Source organism: Ostrinia nubilalis, chromosome 9 (genome assembly GCF_963855985.1).
Source record: "Ostrinia nubilalis chromosome 9, ilOstNubi1.1, whole genome shotgun sequence".
Classification (NCBI taxonomy): Eukaryota; Metazoa; Arthropoda; class Insecta; order Lepidoptera; family Crambidae; genus Ostrinia; species Ostrinia nubilalis.
In genome coordinates, this window is record NC_087096.1 from 14,861,155 (window position 1) to 14,878,543 (window position 17,389).

Below are 17,389 nucleotides of genomic sequence, written 5' to 3' on the forward strand. Positions count from 1 at the left end.
TCGTGCTTTCAACAATATTTTGGCGCTGAGAAGACTGTGCAATTATAATAAGTTCTCAAATAGTCCACATTGATAAAAGATAAAGATCTTATGTGAACGAATAAGGGTCTTCGAACACGGGAATTCTTGTAATTCCTTTTTATGTGTTAAAAAGCAATAAACGTTTTATTATTTATTTATTATTATTTTTACGGGATTCTGTAATGCTTCCCGCAAAACTGGACTGTCGTGTGAATACACTAAGGCTGAGTTGCACCATCAATTTTTTTTAAAGATTATTAGTAATTTTATTAATTTGTTATTGCAAAAATTACTAATAGCTACTTTAACTTCAACAAACGTCAAAACTGACAAAAACCATTGGTTATTGATAAAGTTACGGTTATAGTAAGATGGTGCAACCCAACCTAAGCGAGTTTTTGAAATTCTAATTCCATATTCGCCAAGTTCGGTTTTTTTTCGGGACATTGCAATTGTGGCTACATAATATCTTTCTGTACCTAAATACGAGAAAATGTACTTGATTTAATTTAGTCCTTTAAAGAAGTATTTGTAACCTCAATCGTGTCTCGTTTTACAAACCCGCCTTTGGGGCTTCAAAACAAATATTAGGGAAAGGCCCACTGGGCCCTGGGCCCAGGGGCTCTTAGTGGTTAACAAAAAGTCTAGACCTTCGCTATTACGTAATAGGCTCTAGCCGTTACGGATACCCGAAATTAGTGTTAACTTACCCTCAGTTTGTTGAGTCGAGTTTACTTAGCCAAGCTTTGAGTTAACGTAAATAATTGTTTTACATGATGTTCTACTTTTTTAGAAGTTAATGTAATTTCTTGAGTATAAAAATGCTAATGAGTCTATTATGTTTATAACTGCAACATTTTAACGAGTATGATTATTAGAAACTGCTTTAAATACTCAAGTATTTTTTTTAGTTGTTGCAATTCACAAAGGCAAGTGAGTAAGTGATTACCGTCGCCCATAGACACCCGCAGACCCAGGGGCGTTACAGGTGCGTTGCCGGCCTTTAAGGTGAAGATACGCTCTCCTCTTGAAAGCTTGCTGGTCGTATCCGTCCGGAAACACCGCAGACGACAGTCCATTCCACGTATTTGGTTATTCGAATGAGATGCAGTCTCAGTCAGTCTTTATGAGAATTGGTAGAGTTATTAAATATTAAACTTGAAAGAAGATACTTTTTGTTGAAAAAACAAACTTTAGATTAAAATAGAGGATTCATATCATATTTTTGTGCTTAAGTCATATATCAAAACCAAAAGGCACATGCAGAAATTGGTAACAGAGTTAGTCTCAAAACCTTGCTGCCTGTTTTTAGGCGGTCTAAGGATCGATTCCCCCCGGGCTATTAGTGGTCAGCAAAAACACTAGACCCGTATTACACAAATAGCTTCCGTCCGTGACGAATGTGCCTAATTACAGTTACAGACCATTCCGGTTTTTCCTTGGATTAGTTTATAAATAAGATTGCTTTGAGTGAGGGAGCGGAAAAATTATGACGGATTTATTTTATTTTGGGAAAATGACATTAATAGAGGAAAAACAAGTAAGTAACAATACTTATCGACTGTTGTTTTTCGTACATGATTCCGTTGCTTTTAATTGGGAAAATCCGGGTGAAATTGGCCAACATTTTATGCCAGGGCCATATTGATTGTATCTTGACCTACATATAAAGCTATGGTTGTTGTAAAACAAACCTCTTAAAACTTAACAGATTTAAGCTACAGGTTTGAATGGTACTAATTGTTGTATTTAACTAATAATAATGCGGGCCATTTGATTTTCATAAACTCGTAACCAACCTACTAGTATGTTCCTACCCTTTCAGCTTTACAAATGTTTTTAATAAGCACACTTCTACCAGTTTTGACACCCGAATTTATGTCTAATCGCAATTATTTCATTTTAGGTATCTTACTAATATTATAAATGCGAAATTATTTATATTTAGGTCACTCCCAATCAGAATTAAGCCCAGCGTATCGTGACCCAAATTACTACGTCATAATGTAATATACTCGTAGTGCTGATTGAGGTGATATAAAGGTCATATATTATTAGGGCATGGAAGCTATATTATTGGTAGCATCATTCATTATCATGAAAGCTGTATTATAAGTAGCATCATTAGGACTTTATGGGGCTTGGCTTTACTGAACTTTTTTTCTTCTGTTTCACTTAAGTTCTGTAAAAATGTCTCATCGTCCTACTAATATTATAAATGCGGAAGTTTGTGTGGATATATGGACAGATCGTCATAAATTGTTGTGTAATTGTTATTCTGGGTTATAAAGAATAATACTGTAAAATTTCATCAAAATCCTTTCAGTAGTTTTTGCGTGAAAGAGTAACAAACATTCATCCAGACATCCAAACTTTCGCATTTACTCGTATAATATTAGTAGGAAGTAGGATGTTTGTTACTCTTTCACACAAAAACTACTAAACGGATTTCGATGAAACTTTACAGTTTTATTGTTTATAACTCAGAATAACATATAGGCTATAATTTGTAATAATCTGTGACTTTAATTTCACGCGGTTGAAGTCGCCGGCAGAAGCAAGTAGGTAATAAATATATTTCTTTCTACTTGTGTTATACATAAATAAATAGCTTGTGGCAGCCCTAGGCCCTAACTGAGCCCACAGCCGGCTATCCCAACAAATGTGTCCTTAATTGCCGCTATTTAACACCGGTTAAAGATTACACCAATTTGCCGGAGTGCGGTCCAGTTTTTGCAAAATGCCTAACTCTGTTTTACGCGCCCGTGTTTATTTTCGGTAATGGATAATTTTGTTACTCAACCGTTACCGCTTTGGCTTAATTGCCAGTTAACTAGAGATTAATTATCCGCTTCTTAATTATTTGGATGTTATTTTTGTCTTTGCCATTTTTAAACAGGCAAATGGTACTGACAGACACGAAAATCTGTTATGTATTTTTTTTTTCTAATTTCAATTTTGATGAGACTCCTTAAATAAGAAACTTTTTCGAATAATACACGCGTTAAATGAATTAAGTAACAATCGTTATATTAATAAAAGAACACCACCAAAATGTGTAGTTTCTGTTTTGTTCTTTTTTGTAAAACAAAAGCCTGTAAGAAAATGAAAAAATAATGACATAAAAAAACGCTAAGAATGTCACTTACTTAATTTGTAAAAACCCAATTTAATTTCCTTAGCCTAGTTTACGTCACAAATAAAAATAACCCAAGTTCTAAAAATTTAAAGCAATAAGCTTTCGCCATAAAAGCGGCAACCCTGCGACGTGGCGTCCAAAATGGCTATAATAAAACACGAAAATAAATTTCCTTTTTCAGCCGCGATGGTGTATAAGTGTGGTGGGTACTTTCTACATGGGAGGGTAATGGTTTGGGGGTAGGCGTAGGGCACAACTTTTTCTTATTCTGCAGTAAGAAAAAATAATAGAAAGACGATTCTGGTTCAATTAAAGAAACATTTTGTATAAATTATTAATACTGACGGGATTGCTACCATGTACCTTAATTAAAAAAAAAAAAACTTCTTTCCAAAATAATCTACCGAAAAGTTGTTGTTTTGGTGCTTTTGTCCAGCAGTGGACGTAATTTGGCTAACGTAAATTTGGTGAACGAAACGAAAGTTGTTGTTACAAAATTGACAGAAAGGTTGAAGGAAGGCGCTGGCCGTTACCAATGGCCACTTTGGATTTATGGTGAAGCCTATTTTCATCAATGGCCAATGGCATTGAAATGATGAATATTATGATGAAGTATAAAATGTCACTTAGGCTGGGTTGCATCATCTTACTTGAACTTTAACAACGTCAAAAACTGTCAAACTCCATACAAAAAGCACTGGTTATCGTTATAGTCACCTTTAAAGTTAGGTTGTGCAACTCAGCCATTTAATACAAAATATTCCAGCAAGAACTACAAATTTACTACCGTACAATACATTCTCCTCATCATAGCCACTCATATTGTACGTTCACATTAATAAATTCCGCCTGTTCCAGCTTCCATAAAGAGTACTCCACAAAGCATAATGGTGGGTGTTTCCGTTTCCGTCCAATATAACTCTGTTTCCAATTAACATCCTCTTCTTTCGCTTTGAGCTGGAACTGTTTCTTTATGTCTTTGTCTAGACCTAGAGCTCTGTGGTCCGTCAAACTGGGAATTTTAAATTTACGTTTGTTCGTGGTGCTAGTTTATTCATTTCTTGTGTAGTGCGAGAAATGCATAGTTATTATTTTGACGCCTTCACGGGCTTGTAATGGATTGAAAATTGTATACTAGAACCAGCGGTATCTGAGATTTACGCTCGTATTCACAAACAGTATTAAGAGGTCTCACAGTGCGCGTGGACGCACAGGGTGACACTCACGAACCAATTACAGAGCTCTATTCAACACTGTGCGTTCGATTTGCTGCTTCATCCTTTGTGAATACGGACGTTATTCTCATTCTGGTCTCAAATAGGTACACAGTAATAGTAGTTGACGTGCTAAGTCATAAATTAGTAAATTAGAAATTCACAGAAAAGGCGTTATTTGCTTTGAAATCAATAACGTTAATAAAGTGAATGAGCGAAATGCCTAGTGCTACAAAATAATAAACCATGTGGCAATTTGGTTCGTTTCTAACACATTTTCATTAAATACGTGAATTAGTGTTGCCGAACTCATATCATTAACGGAAGATAATTAACAATTTGGATACACATTTATTATTGTCATCGTCATTTCTACCACAGGACGTCGACTAATAAACATAGGCCTCGCCAAATATTTTCCACATTAAAATAGTAAGACACGGGTTTTAACGCGACGTTTATTAATGAGTTACATTATGTACTCATATATGGTGTGTCTTACTATTTTAGTTAAAATAGAACGCGATCCTACACCATAATACTAGACAATATTAATCCCATCAAAAACAATACTTGTCAAAAAAACCAAGTCTCGCAACTCAGTTGTTCTACGGTAAAAAGTTGTGAGATCCATGTAATACCAAGTCCAGGCCAGGAAATCTTTAACGTTTTACATAAATTATTGACTTGGCCATCGCACTAAATAATTTAATTTACACGTGTTTTCATGCGATGGCCAAGTCAATATATTTATGTAAAACGTTAAAGATTTCCTGGCCTGGACTTGGTATTACATGGATCTCACAACTTTTTACCGTAGAACAACTGAGTTGCGAGACTTGGTTTTTTTGACAAGTATAGTTTTTGATGGGATCTCATTTCTTTTTGTATTTTGTAGACAGCAGTTATGTATCTAGAAAACTGGACCGAAATTGAAAAATTTTACTCGACTTGGCGGTTGCACTACCGTGCCCCCAAATCTCATTTCTTTTTGTATTTTGTAGACAGCAGTTATGTATCTAGAAAACTGGACCGAAATTGAAAAATTTTACTCGACTTGGCGGTTGCACTACCGTGCCCCCAAATATTTTAGTTTTTCCTTGATTCATACACCAAACACTACTTATATTCCTAATTTGAAGCTTCTAGGTCTGCTAGAAGTGCCTTAGAATTTTGATGATCGGTGAGTCAGTCAGTCAGTCAGTGAGTCAGTGAGTGACAAAATTAAGTAACTTTGACCCGTTATAATTCTTAAACTACTGGTTCAAATTGAATGAAATTTGAAATATACCGTGTCTTTACAATGCCTGCATAGCTAATGAAAATTCAGCCTTCTAGTTTTATCCACAACGAAGTTACAGGCGGTCGAAAATGGCCTGAATTGCTTCGAGAAAAGGATGGTACAGCCGTGCCGCTTTTTTGCTCGACTTGGTGGGGGCACTGCCGTGCCCCCAGATTTATATTCTTCGCTCTTCGAAATCTTTTCAGTTGTCCAATACACTCTCTTAATCCCCAAATAATCTGTTGCATCCAATCTCTTTCCTCGGATTTCTTTACACTTTTTCCTCTCATTCACGGCTCCAGTTAATAAGTCCCTTGGTATCATCCCTTATTGTTTAACCCTCATTGAATCCCGCATTCAAAGGCCCATTACTTGATTTAGATTGAGGGTAGAAGGAGATTTCACTTTGCCCCACACAAAGGAGCACTGACCCTACTGGATATTGTTTTTTTCTTTGTTATAGCGCGAGTAATGAAAAAATACAGTCCTTTATTTTGGTGGAATAATAGGATGGCTGTGAATGCCTTTATACTGAAAAGTGATGTGCCTTACTACATATCGATACAAAGTCTCGCTCGTATCGATATTCTAGTTCGTGAAACCCTAAGTGTTCGCACGAGACCGCAGTAATAATTAATTTCTATTGTGTCTCGATTCGCTGATACTTGAAGGGCTACGTTGGAAATTAGCAAACTATCGGTGAAGTCATTGATCGAAATATTAAATAAAATTGTATATAATAACTTTTAAAAAAAATAAAACCGACTTCAAATGCGTGAACACAAAAAAAAACTAAAAATTAAAAATATTGCGTATAAAAAAGTTCATCCCCAATTTTCCACCCTTGGGGGTGAAATATTTTCTTCAAATTCGCATGAAACCACCCTTTTGATAATACCTATTCAACAAAAAAATAATCGTTCAAATTGATTTATAATCGGCGGAGATATTGCGTATAAAAAAGTTCATCCCCAATTTTCCACCCTTGGGGGTTGTTTTTTCTATTATTAAATTTAAATGGGACCACCCTTGAGGTATTACCTATACGCCGAAAAAAGATTTGTTCAAATCGGTTCATAATTGGCGGAGTTATCGCGTAACAAACATAGAAAAAAAAAAAAAAAAAAACATACGGGTCGAATTGAGAACCTCCTCCTTTTTTGAAGTCGGTTGAAAATGCAACTAAAAAGGTCTTAGTCAAAAACATCATCTTAAAAGAAAAATGTATTATGAGAAAGCTCTTGAGTGACAGGAATATTAATAATTAATGGTAGTTTTTATTGTTATTGTATTTTAAATACTAGATTTTTTTCACCTAAAAGGGATTTTTTGATTAATATGGAAATTAAATAAATATGTGTGTAGGATTTAAACTTATTATTATCGATGGTACTCGTATCTATCGATATAAATAAGTTTAAATCCAGATCTCTACAAAAATCTCGCCTCATTCCCAAAGTGCTGGGATCTAGAATAGTTAATTGAGTCTTATTTTCAGACTAGCGAGTTTCTGTTTTGCTATCTCATGAACTTTCTTAAGCTGATAAAATGTAGAAGTTAGCTGAATTAAAGTTACTTATGAACTTAGTGAAAAAGTTTCGATCGGCGCTTAATCTTTGCTGGAGGAAACTTCGTCATAGGATAATGTGCTGTTCACACAATGAGAGGGAATTGGGTTAAGGAATGAGTTGGTAATTCCAAGATTGAGAGGGATAAGTTAGCTTTTTTCTTATACAATGCATGGACATTTAATGTAACTGAAGTGATGTTATCTTGAGGTTAAAACCTTGACATCAAGGATTACATTTATTTATTTATTAAGTTATCTAATTGATTTAAAAAGCGAACATGCATCCAAAATGACATGCCAGTTAAAAACCTATGGTAAGGTATTTTACCTTTGAGTTAAATAGTCACTTTTCACCTGGTCCAAATTATAATTTAACAAATCAATCAGAATCACCACTGTTTTCGTGTTCTCTGAGTGAATTCACGAGGTACCTAGAATAAATTATACTGTCGCATTAGGTCTTATCTACCTGTAATGATGTTGTAAATGTGTGGAATAAATAAATGAATAAAATCCGAGGAATTTCTCTATATTTGTGTATTAATAAAAAACAAAATAAGTCCCAAATTGAACCAATCTAGCGCCCTACGGTTATGACTTAATCCGAGCGCAAAATCTCCACAGTTTCTTGTGAAAACAGAAAAAATAACTTATTCTCAACTTAACGGTCGTAATTTCAACAAAATTGCCGTCTTTTATCTAATTTTCTCAAGAGAATTTCAGCTCTTGCACACATGCTTCGGTAGTTCCCGACGGAGTTCAGACTTTGTGTTCAGCTCATTAGATTGCTTTTCGCTTGTTCAAGTTGGTTTAATCAGCTGATTGCGAGAGCAACTTTTATTCCGTTGTAAAGCACACAATTTGTGCAGTTCGGTGGAACACGGATGTGGTAGACCATCAATGTTTGGAGGAGGTATAAAGTACGCACTTTGCCTATAAAACTGGATGTTTATTACTGATCTATAAACGTTGGGTTTATGGCACTGACCAATGCCAATGTTGGGTTACCGACTTTGTAATTAAATCAATGAGCAGTAGTTACAACATGTATTGATTTCTCATTAATTACATGACGTGTAAATGTACATTCCCTCTCAGAATATACTAGCATACTACAAAGCATTGTACACAAGTTCAGTCTAACTAACAAGTATATTAATTTTAAGCTTAATACATTTCAGAAACAGTATGAAAAGTACAGCGTAACATAGTAATATAGAAACATACTAATTCCTTGCTTTTACCCACCAAACAAGCATAGGTGTTAAATTGATACGAGTATTTTTTATATTATGACGTGTAATCTCATGCCAATATTATGAAACAATTTTTAAAAAGTATTGCCTTGGAAAATGTTTAAAACAAAATTGAACAGCCAGTTCCGCACAGAATATAAAATATACTCACAATCCTCGCGGTATAACCACAAAATATAACTGTCCAATTTGCGCGTTCTTTTGTTTCAAATTCGAAACAAGAACGCACATCTCATTATGATCCAACTACGGGCGTACATTAGCGGAGTGGGAGCGACAAAAGCAAAACGTTGTTCTCCGCCGTCAAACGGGTCAAAGCCGAAAGCGAGCTAATTAGACTGTTTCATCGGGTATTTGGCACAGCGGGCTCATTTCGATGCAGCTGTACAGTTACACGAGCTTTATTCCGATCTAGATACAGCCTGTGAGAGAACAGCCAGAACATAGATACTCTTTTGCTGCTTATTATGCTGCATCTGGCGAGGCTCAAGGCTACACTTTGCTGCGACATTCTTGGATGGTTTGGATTGGTTTGCCGGATCCTACACCATCCTGCCGTACTGCCCTTGCATAGCGCATCTTGTTTTTCTTTACATGTCTGTTTTGGAGAACAATAATAAAGAGTACATCTATCCATTTATCTATGATCAGAATGTACTGGCCGTTATTGGTTCCCTGTGCCTCAAAACAGCCAGAATGCAGCGAATACAATGGCGCGTCCGCGTCTTTACGTCGCGCTGAACCGACATCGAATGCCTGGTGGTGCTTTGTAGACAGTCGCAAAATGAGATTTCCGCGCTTGTGACAAGATTGCAATTCGGCTGTTCTAGACATTTTTGGTCTTGACTTGGGAAGGAATTTTGAGATAAAATAATGTTAAACTTATACTTATTATATTGTACAATTAAACTGGTAAATATTGCGGGAAATCAGATCTGGATATTATGGGCAGAGCAGACCCGATCGTTGTAGAAATCCTTGTGGCCCTTGTCCAGAAGTGGACGTCCTTAAGTTAAGATGACGAGTAGACTTTTTCTGCTTTAAAAAAGCAGAAATTATCACACTGGATGCTCTAAATATAAGCTCTAGCTCTCAGATACTTTGAAGATGGCTACAAAATTAACAAAAAAACATGCTATAAAAATGTTCACGGCTACTATTTTTCATCGGAATTTGGGAAATGAAGCCAAGATTTCTTGCTCAACAGTCTAATGCAACTACCAAACCAAGGATACCTATTTGAGCTACTTTGTATAGAAATAAAAATATGTTTACTTCTAAATACGTGCTGAATCATTAATTAGGTATTAATTATACATCTCACCTATAACTGTTACCTATAAAATTTAATATTTAACTGCAATAGTTAAACTTTAAGCGCGGCCCCGCCATGAAAACAATTTAGTAGTGGCATTCAGGCCATTTTACTACTGGAACGGTTGAAATTGCAAATTTCATTTGCAAACTTGGGATTTCAACGACACTTGTTACCATTTCAATTTAGGTTTGTGTTTGTTTAAGTCTTTCAAGCGCATTGTGAAGTGTTTAAAAGATTTGAAACTCTGAAACACAGCGCTCTGTTCAATTCGGTTCAGAGAAATAGCTAAGAGTCCAAAGCTATTAGGGTAATTATATGGGCAAGTGAAGCGATGGCTGGTTCACTCGTCATGTCTGTGAACAGGCGCTGCTTTCGGGGACTGGTCAATCCAAGTTATTCCAATTTATGTATGCGAGTCATTTCTACTAGTATTTAAGTATGTAATCTGTAAGTCTAGATATTAGCACGTCACTACCTTGTTTAATATACCACGCAATTTTGTATACCCATTATACACTATACAACAATGCATGGTAAATTCAGTGAACTGCTCCTGAATCGAATGTACCTACTACTGCTATTTCTATTTATTTATATTAACCGGCAGACAGTGGTGACTGAGTTTGTTGCGGCGCTTCTTCTCAGCACTTGCCAAATGTTGGTCTCGAAGCGCTGGTAGGGTAAAAAGATTATGAGACATGTAGAGGCTCCTTAAGAGCAAAATGACGATTTGTAAGAACTATTTATTAGTCTAAACAAATAAAGAAATTTTGACTTTGACTTTGACTTTGATGCCCATCTCTTAACTCCTAAGATATTTAAACGCAACGTTTTTTTTTTTAACTTATGACAGGGAAAAATTATTCAAACTTTAGTTTTACTATTCGTTGGTTATGTAATGATAATAATCAGTAGCGATGTACTTATTATTTTAACTGTTGAAGTGACAATTGCTAAGCTCTTATTTAGAATTAAATATTCGTTAATGTAACGTAGTAAGTTGTCAATTTGTGTGAGAATCGAACCATGATCATTGAATTTGCCCCCCAACCATACGAGAATAATAATATCAGAATTGCTATTAAATAATCCAAAACCAATGGCTGATAATAGTACACTAGGTTCATACTCGTATAAACTAGCCTAGCTTTAAGTTAATAAAAACTAGTGAGTAAAAAGAAGCCAAAAGATCTCATCCACAAGCCCCAACTAGTTCGCGATTGAACAGCAACTAATGCTGCCAGTTCTGAAGACTTAAAATTACATTTCTAACAAGTTGCAACTCGTGCTACTTAAAATGTTTTCTTAAAAGTTGAAGGTTTGAAATTAGTTTAGCTGTTCATAGGAAATTCTTGTTAGGCTACACAAAAAATACGAGAGAGCTCAAGCTCTACATGTCTCTTGATGATCGGATTGAACGTGATAAAATCATATCGATGACTTTAGACGTCATATGTATGGACTTATCGCGTAAAATCGATAAACGTTTATCATGGCGCGAATTCTTAGGCCTACTGGAATCTTTAACCACAGAGGAATTGGCTATCACACTTCCAATTCCAACTGCCGAAACACAAATAGTTAAAATTACTGTTATAGCAACTGATTATTAAGGTAGAGTTGCACATGCTCATTACTAGCAAGAAAGCGTGCCACTATTGAACAATTGCTACTTACTAAGCATCTGTGTAAAGCATGACATTTATGAGCATGTTTAAGTAAGATGAAACAGATCACAAGACCTGTCAACGTTAATTTTAGTTACCATCTGTAGATACATTCTGGTGCATTACAATTTGCACTTTAAATTGACTAGCTTGCCTTTTACTTTGCGTAAAAGTGCTTTTTAAACGCCTACTTGCATAAATAAATGAGTTTTATGAATTTTTATGAGATTTATGTTTGAATTTCGGTCAGTCATAAAAAGTCTGTATGACGTGCGTTTTTTCGAAAAAAACCGGTATAAAATTATCATAATATGTCCCGGGACTCTGTTTATATTAAATTACTGCCAATATAAATCTGTTCAGCGGTTAACTTGTGAAGAGGTAAAAGACAGACCCACTTTCGCATATAATATTACATGAATTTTGGCAGCCAGCCTTTGGCACATTTGCACTTTCAGCTATCGGACTGAATGCAAACGCAAATGTCCGAGTTTGGCAAGTCAATGTTAACAGATAGCGAGGTTATTTGCAAGTTTGTATCTAATTTTCAGCCTATTTCCAGTCAGTAAATGTACAAGCTATTAATTGTGTAACGAAAACTCGTTATAATCCATTCGCTCTAGGATGGTGCAAGTGACATGGTGACAGTCCAATCTCTAGTCATATCACTAGAGATTTGACAAATTTAATAGATTATTATGGTTAATCAATTTTGAAATCACTGCATTGGACACCATTTACGAAGAACTGTTTTAGAAAATCAACAAAGAACTTTTAGGCTGAGTTGCACCATCTTACGTTAACGGTACTACTATAACGATAAACGGTGTATTTTGTATGGAGTTTGACAGTTTTTTAACGTTTGCTAAAGTAAAAGTAAGATGGTGCAACCTTTTTTTTTTCGGGGGAAAAATGCATTGAATTGCATACCTACCCTGCGGGGACAGGGTAGGTTGTGTGGGACTCACCAAGTCAGAAGGACAAGGCATACCCACTAAAAAGACCCCGGTGCTCCGTCATTCACCTTAAGTGGGAAGGAACTGTGGGTTGATGGTGCAACCTAGCCAAAGGGTTGTTCTTAAATTCTTGAAATAAAATTTCAGACAAGTCACGATTAATGGGTTTTTTTTATGAAATAGAAAAATAATTCTATGCTTATGTTATTGCCGTATTCTACATATTTCTATCTACTATTTACTCTCAGTTATGGGAATTGAGTTGGCGTCGAATTGAAAAGAAGAAAAAGCCAGCATTAAAACTGCAGTAACATTAGCCCCGCGGTGGAAATTCGAAGAGCATTTAATTCACTTTGTGCAATTCACAAAAGATGCCTTATCTCGTTCAGATAGAAGCCGCAGCTGCAGTCTTTCATATCGCCAATGAAGTCAAATATAATAAGATAAATTTCCAGTTTCCCAGCTGCGGTGGTTTAAGTGACACGCGGAATGTAAGATCAGCATTAAGACTAGGCTTTAATGAACTAAAACTCAAAGTATATTATGTAGAGTTAGGCCTACTGTCCACTGTTCCTCATTTGATGAAAGCATGCACACCGCATGACGAACGCAAGACGACTGGTAGGACGCCATGTGCTGCTCCGTGGACACAGTTTTGAATTTTTCTACGCAAGTGCAAGCAATCATCAATTTGACGATAGCGTGCGCTAGACGTGCGAGTTACGTGGACAATAGGCCTTAGGATAAGATGTTACTTTGATTAAAGAGTTTCATCGATCCAAAAAGTAATCATATTTTTAAATTATAGGAAAAATAAACTCAATCAGGCAGATTAATTTATTGGTTTTTGTTTTTTTCTAAGGGTTATTGATACAAAAATAGAGAAACGTTAATATGACCAATATTATGAAATCGTCATTGGTGGTAAGGAAATAACGCAGGTTTTAAGTTAACATACAAGATCTTATTTAGTTTTAATAGGAGCTATTTCGCATCAAAAATGTTATAGGTATGGTCGCTAGATAAGTACGCATTCGGCTGCGGAATTATCAATTTAGTGATGATTTGAAACCGAGGCCATGTGCTAATTAATGTCAAATTAAATAATTTATTGAAATGATGTTGAGTATGACGGCATAATATTATGCTGAGTTGTAGTAGGTACCTATATCAGTTGTGGGATGGGGAGTTTCTTCTCTTGAAACAAGTTGTTGCATTTGAGCAGTAGAATCAAAAGTTTGATACACCACCAACGGGTAACATTGTATAATATCGAATAGCTTTTCACCTAGACCACACCCCCAGGGCATTCTCTTTACAAACTTAATTTCCCTCCTTCGTTAGTGGAGGGATTATTTTCAATAGCATTCATTTGAGTGATGATTGAGTCACTCACTCTGTACTAATCGAGTGTTGGCTGAATAGGGCTTAGAGGAATCGATCCCGGGACCGACCGCTTTGTGTGGAGCCATCTTAACAACCTGGCAATTTGTACCGTCGGAATTTCCAATACTTTATAGAATGAATACGTCAGATGAAAGCCACGTATTCAGACGGCATTATAGATTTACCTACAAAATTCTGTGAAGGAACTCATAAATATTTTTCACGTAAATTGATGGCAACACATCAAGTCAATTAAATTGAATTGATGTCTTTAATGATTTTCTCAAATCTGACGTAGTCTTAAAAAGGATTTGTGTCTTTGCAACAAAAATAATTATATGGTTAAATTTTTATCGGCGGTCAAGCTGTAGATCCTGGCCACACAGGAGTTGCAGCGGTGGGAACGAGAGGCGGGAATAGTCCCGTATAAAAATATACAAAACATTGCTGACGATTGTACTAATTAATTGAATCTTTTGGTCTTATCATCATTGCATGCATTATTTGTTAGTGTAAAGACTAAAGATGTGTTTGGTAAATCTTTCTCAATAAAATAAATAAATAATTAATGTGAATATCCACTGAGCACGATGTAACTTTTCCTTGTTAAGATATCAAATTTCATTGTAGTTGTCCCTTTGTTATAAGCCCACTGACAGACAGACAGTCAAAATGACAACAAAAGTTTATTAATGGCTAAGGTCCAAAGTTTCCTGTACACCTCTGGGTACGGAACCCTAAAAACCAAAACAAAAGCAAAACTGCACCATATCATCTCAAACTCAAGTCATAACCAAGGAACAAACTTGTTTTGACGACTCGCACCAACTCGCACCGACTCGCACCGAAGTGTCACCGAACTAGAACCTCACAAGAAGTGTAACTTAACTTTTTATGGAGTTCCCAACAAAGAGGGTCAATCCTCCAGACGCCATTTTCAGTCTGTATCGACAACCGTTTGTTTTGCTTTCTCTAAAATGGGAGAGTTTTTCTTGTTGTTAGTTCCGTCCTTTGAGGTTTAGATTGTAGTTTGATTAAACAGGATCTAAGTTTGTGCGTTTCATGTTTATTTTGGGCCTTTATCGGAACATTTTAAGTAGAAAAAGTCTACAACGCGTTACGCGTGTTTTTGAAGACATGCGTGACATACTTTATACAGAGGGTTGCGTTATGAAAATGTATATTTGAAGTAAGCTTGCGATAATTTAAGTTAGGTGAGGTTATTGCAACGTGGAAAGCATTGGGGGAGGTCTATGTTCAGCAGTGAACGTCCTATGACTGAAATGATGATGAGGTTATTGCTCTGGTGGACCGACGACCTCTTAAAGATAGCAGGAAAGCGCTGGATGCAGCCCGCTACCAATCGGCCAATATGTAAATTATTGGGGGAGGCCTTTGTTCAGCAGTGGACGTCCTATGGCTAAAATGATGATGATGTGGCTTAACATAATCGATGATTCCGTCCGTCCGTCAGTTTTCAGCATTTATGTGTACATTTTAATTTGTTTCAGAAAGAGTTTTGCAAAACTTTATCTGTGAAAAACCAACTTAATTTTTTTTCAAATTTTTCCCAGAAAATGTTTTACAAAACCAGTAGGTTTTCTCACCTGACTTTATCGTCTATGGTGTCCAATGAAAGTCCAGAAATAGTAAATTACAACTTCACCTTGCGAAACTTGTGGAAACTTTTGCGACTTTTAAAAGTTTAAACAGAAATACAAGTTGGAAAGAACCCTGGGACCTATGTAAGGTATAGCCAGTCCCGTGGGATGAAGTTTCCTTGAAGTCCTGTCGAATACTGTGGCCAAACAAGTAGAACTTTCAGATTTCTTTAAGAAACCTTTTCCTATAAATTGGGTACTTTCATACGTCTTTAGGTGTATACAATTTACACACTTATAACTTAAAGATATTAATATCCGTCCTTCATAAATGTTATTGTAATACAGCGCTTGATTAAAAAGATCGCAACCAAACATTTCTGGATCTTAGGCTGAGTTACACCACCTTATTTTAATCGTAAGAACCGGTTTTTTTGTATGGAGTTTGACAGATTTTTGACGTTTGTGCAAGTTAAAGTTAGATGGTGCAACTCAGCCTTAGTTTAGGAAGCTGATGCCCGTTTTCACCATCAATCCCTAATTTTTGAGTGACCCCTACGTCAACAAAATTCCTGTTATTTGTCACCATAGGGGTCACTTAAAAATTAGGGATTGATGGTGAAAACGGCCATGAGGCTTACAAAATTTTAATATGATTTTTAGGTTTACTAAAGGCTGGTGTGACGTGCCTGTGGCGACTGCACTTTTGTCCTGAAATAAAACGTCTCATTTATCTACTATCATGACTTGTAAGAGCTGTAACTAGGTACTAATAACTTGCAAAACAATCACGTAATAACCAAGCTAACCTACAAATCATACCGCAACAAGTCTCATCTACCTTAACTACAAAGTACACACCGTAACTTTTCAATTTTCCCACGAGCTCAAGAGCAACATAAATCACCACGTATCAGTTTATACCGCAAACAACTCGCAACAAACTCGTCTTAGTAATAAACGGAGAGCAAAGTTATCTTTGCTTCCATCTTTTATACTTATAGGTAATAATAATACTCGACTCTGTATTTCTTTACTGAGTGACAGATACAAAAAGAGTAAAGAAGTAGCTTGACTTGATGTAGTCACCAGTCAGAGTTTAGGTACAAGTCCAAGATGGACTGCAGACCGCAAACTGCAAGCCACCACGGTTTCTTTGGTAGAAGTTTAAAGCTTTTACTTTGGCCAGTAATAGGTAAAAAGCATGGGTAAGTAAGTAAAAATAGTCGATAAAATGATAATATTAACGAGATTAGCTTAAAGGACATAAAACGACCGACGAACTTTACGTCCACCAGTAGGTCATAATATTATATCACAAATGTATTTACATTAGTTTATTTAGTGGTATTAAAGGAAATACTATAAAAGTTTTGACTAGCACACATTGTCATTGCAAGTAGGTAATTTAGACTATTTATGCGAGCGAAGCAGTAGGCAGAAGTTTGCAATTTCCATCTATGCAATGGTATGATAGAAAGAGCTGATATTTTATAAAAAATACTGTATGAAAGTAGCTCTAGCCATTTCATACCCTGGGGTGAAATAGAGAGGTCTCAGTTTAGTTTGAAGAATAGTGTAAGCAAAATTGGCAGTAATGTAAGTGTAAAGTGAACTAAAAATGAGCCATTACAAGTAAATCATGCCTCCCTGTCTGTAACTCATGGGTGTCGAGCTATAACTCCGCTGCACCGACGTCCGTTTTTTCATGGGGGTTTGTCACGGTATTAATGTCACAGCATAACTTTAACGCAGTATAATAAGTCCAAGCAAATCTGTAAATTAATGTTATTTTTTTGAAATCCAACTTAAGAGCGACATGAGAGAAAGACTTAATGCGAGAATCATTTTCCTGGCCAGTAATGGATAGATGTATCTTGCTTGAGTTCTTGGCCAAAAAAATTGTAGAGACGAAATAAGTCCTTCTAAGTACTTCTAAAATGACACATGGTACTTGATCACAATTTCCATACTATTTA

At 35.9% G+C, this 17,389-nt stretch overlaps 1 protein-coding gene across 1 annotated transcript in view; it reads left to right on the plus strand.

Moving 5' to 3' along the window:
* Nucleotides 1-17,389, plus strand: part of LOC135074719 (uncharacterized) — a 118,587-nt gene that overhangs the window by 72,604 nt on the left and 28,594 nt on the right. The gene's annotated exons all lie outside the window — the stretch shown is intronic.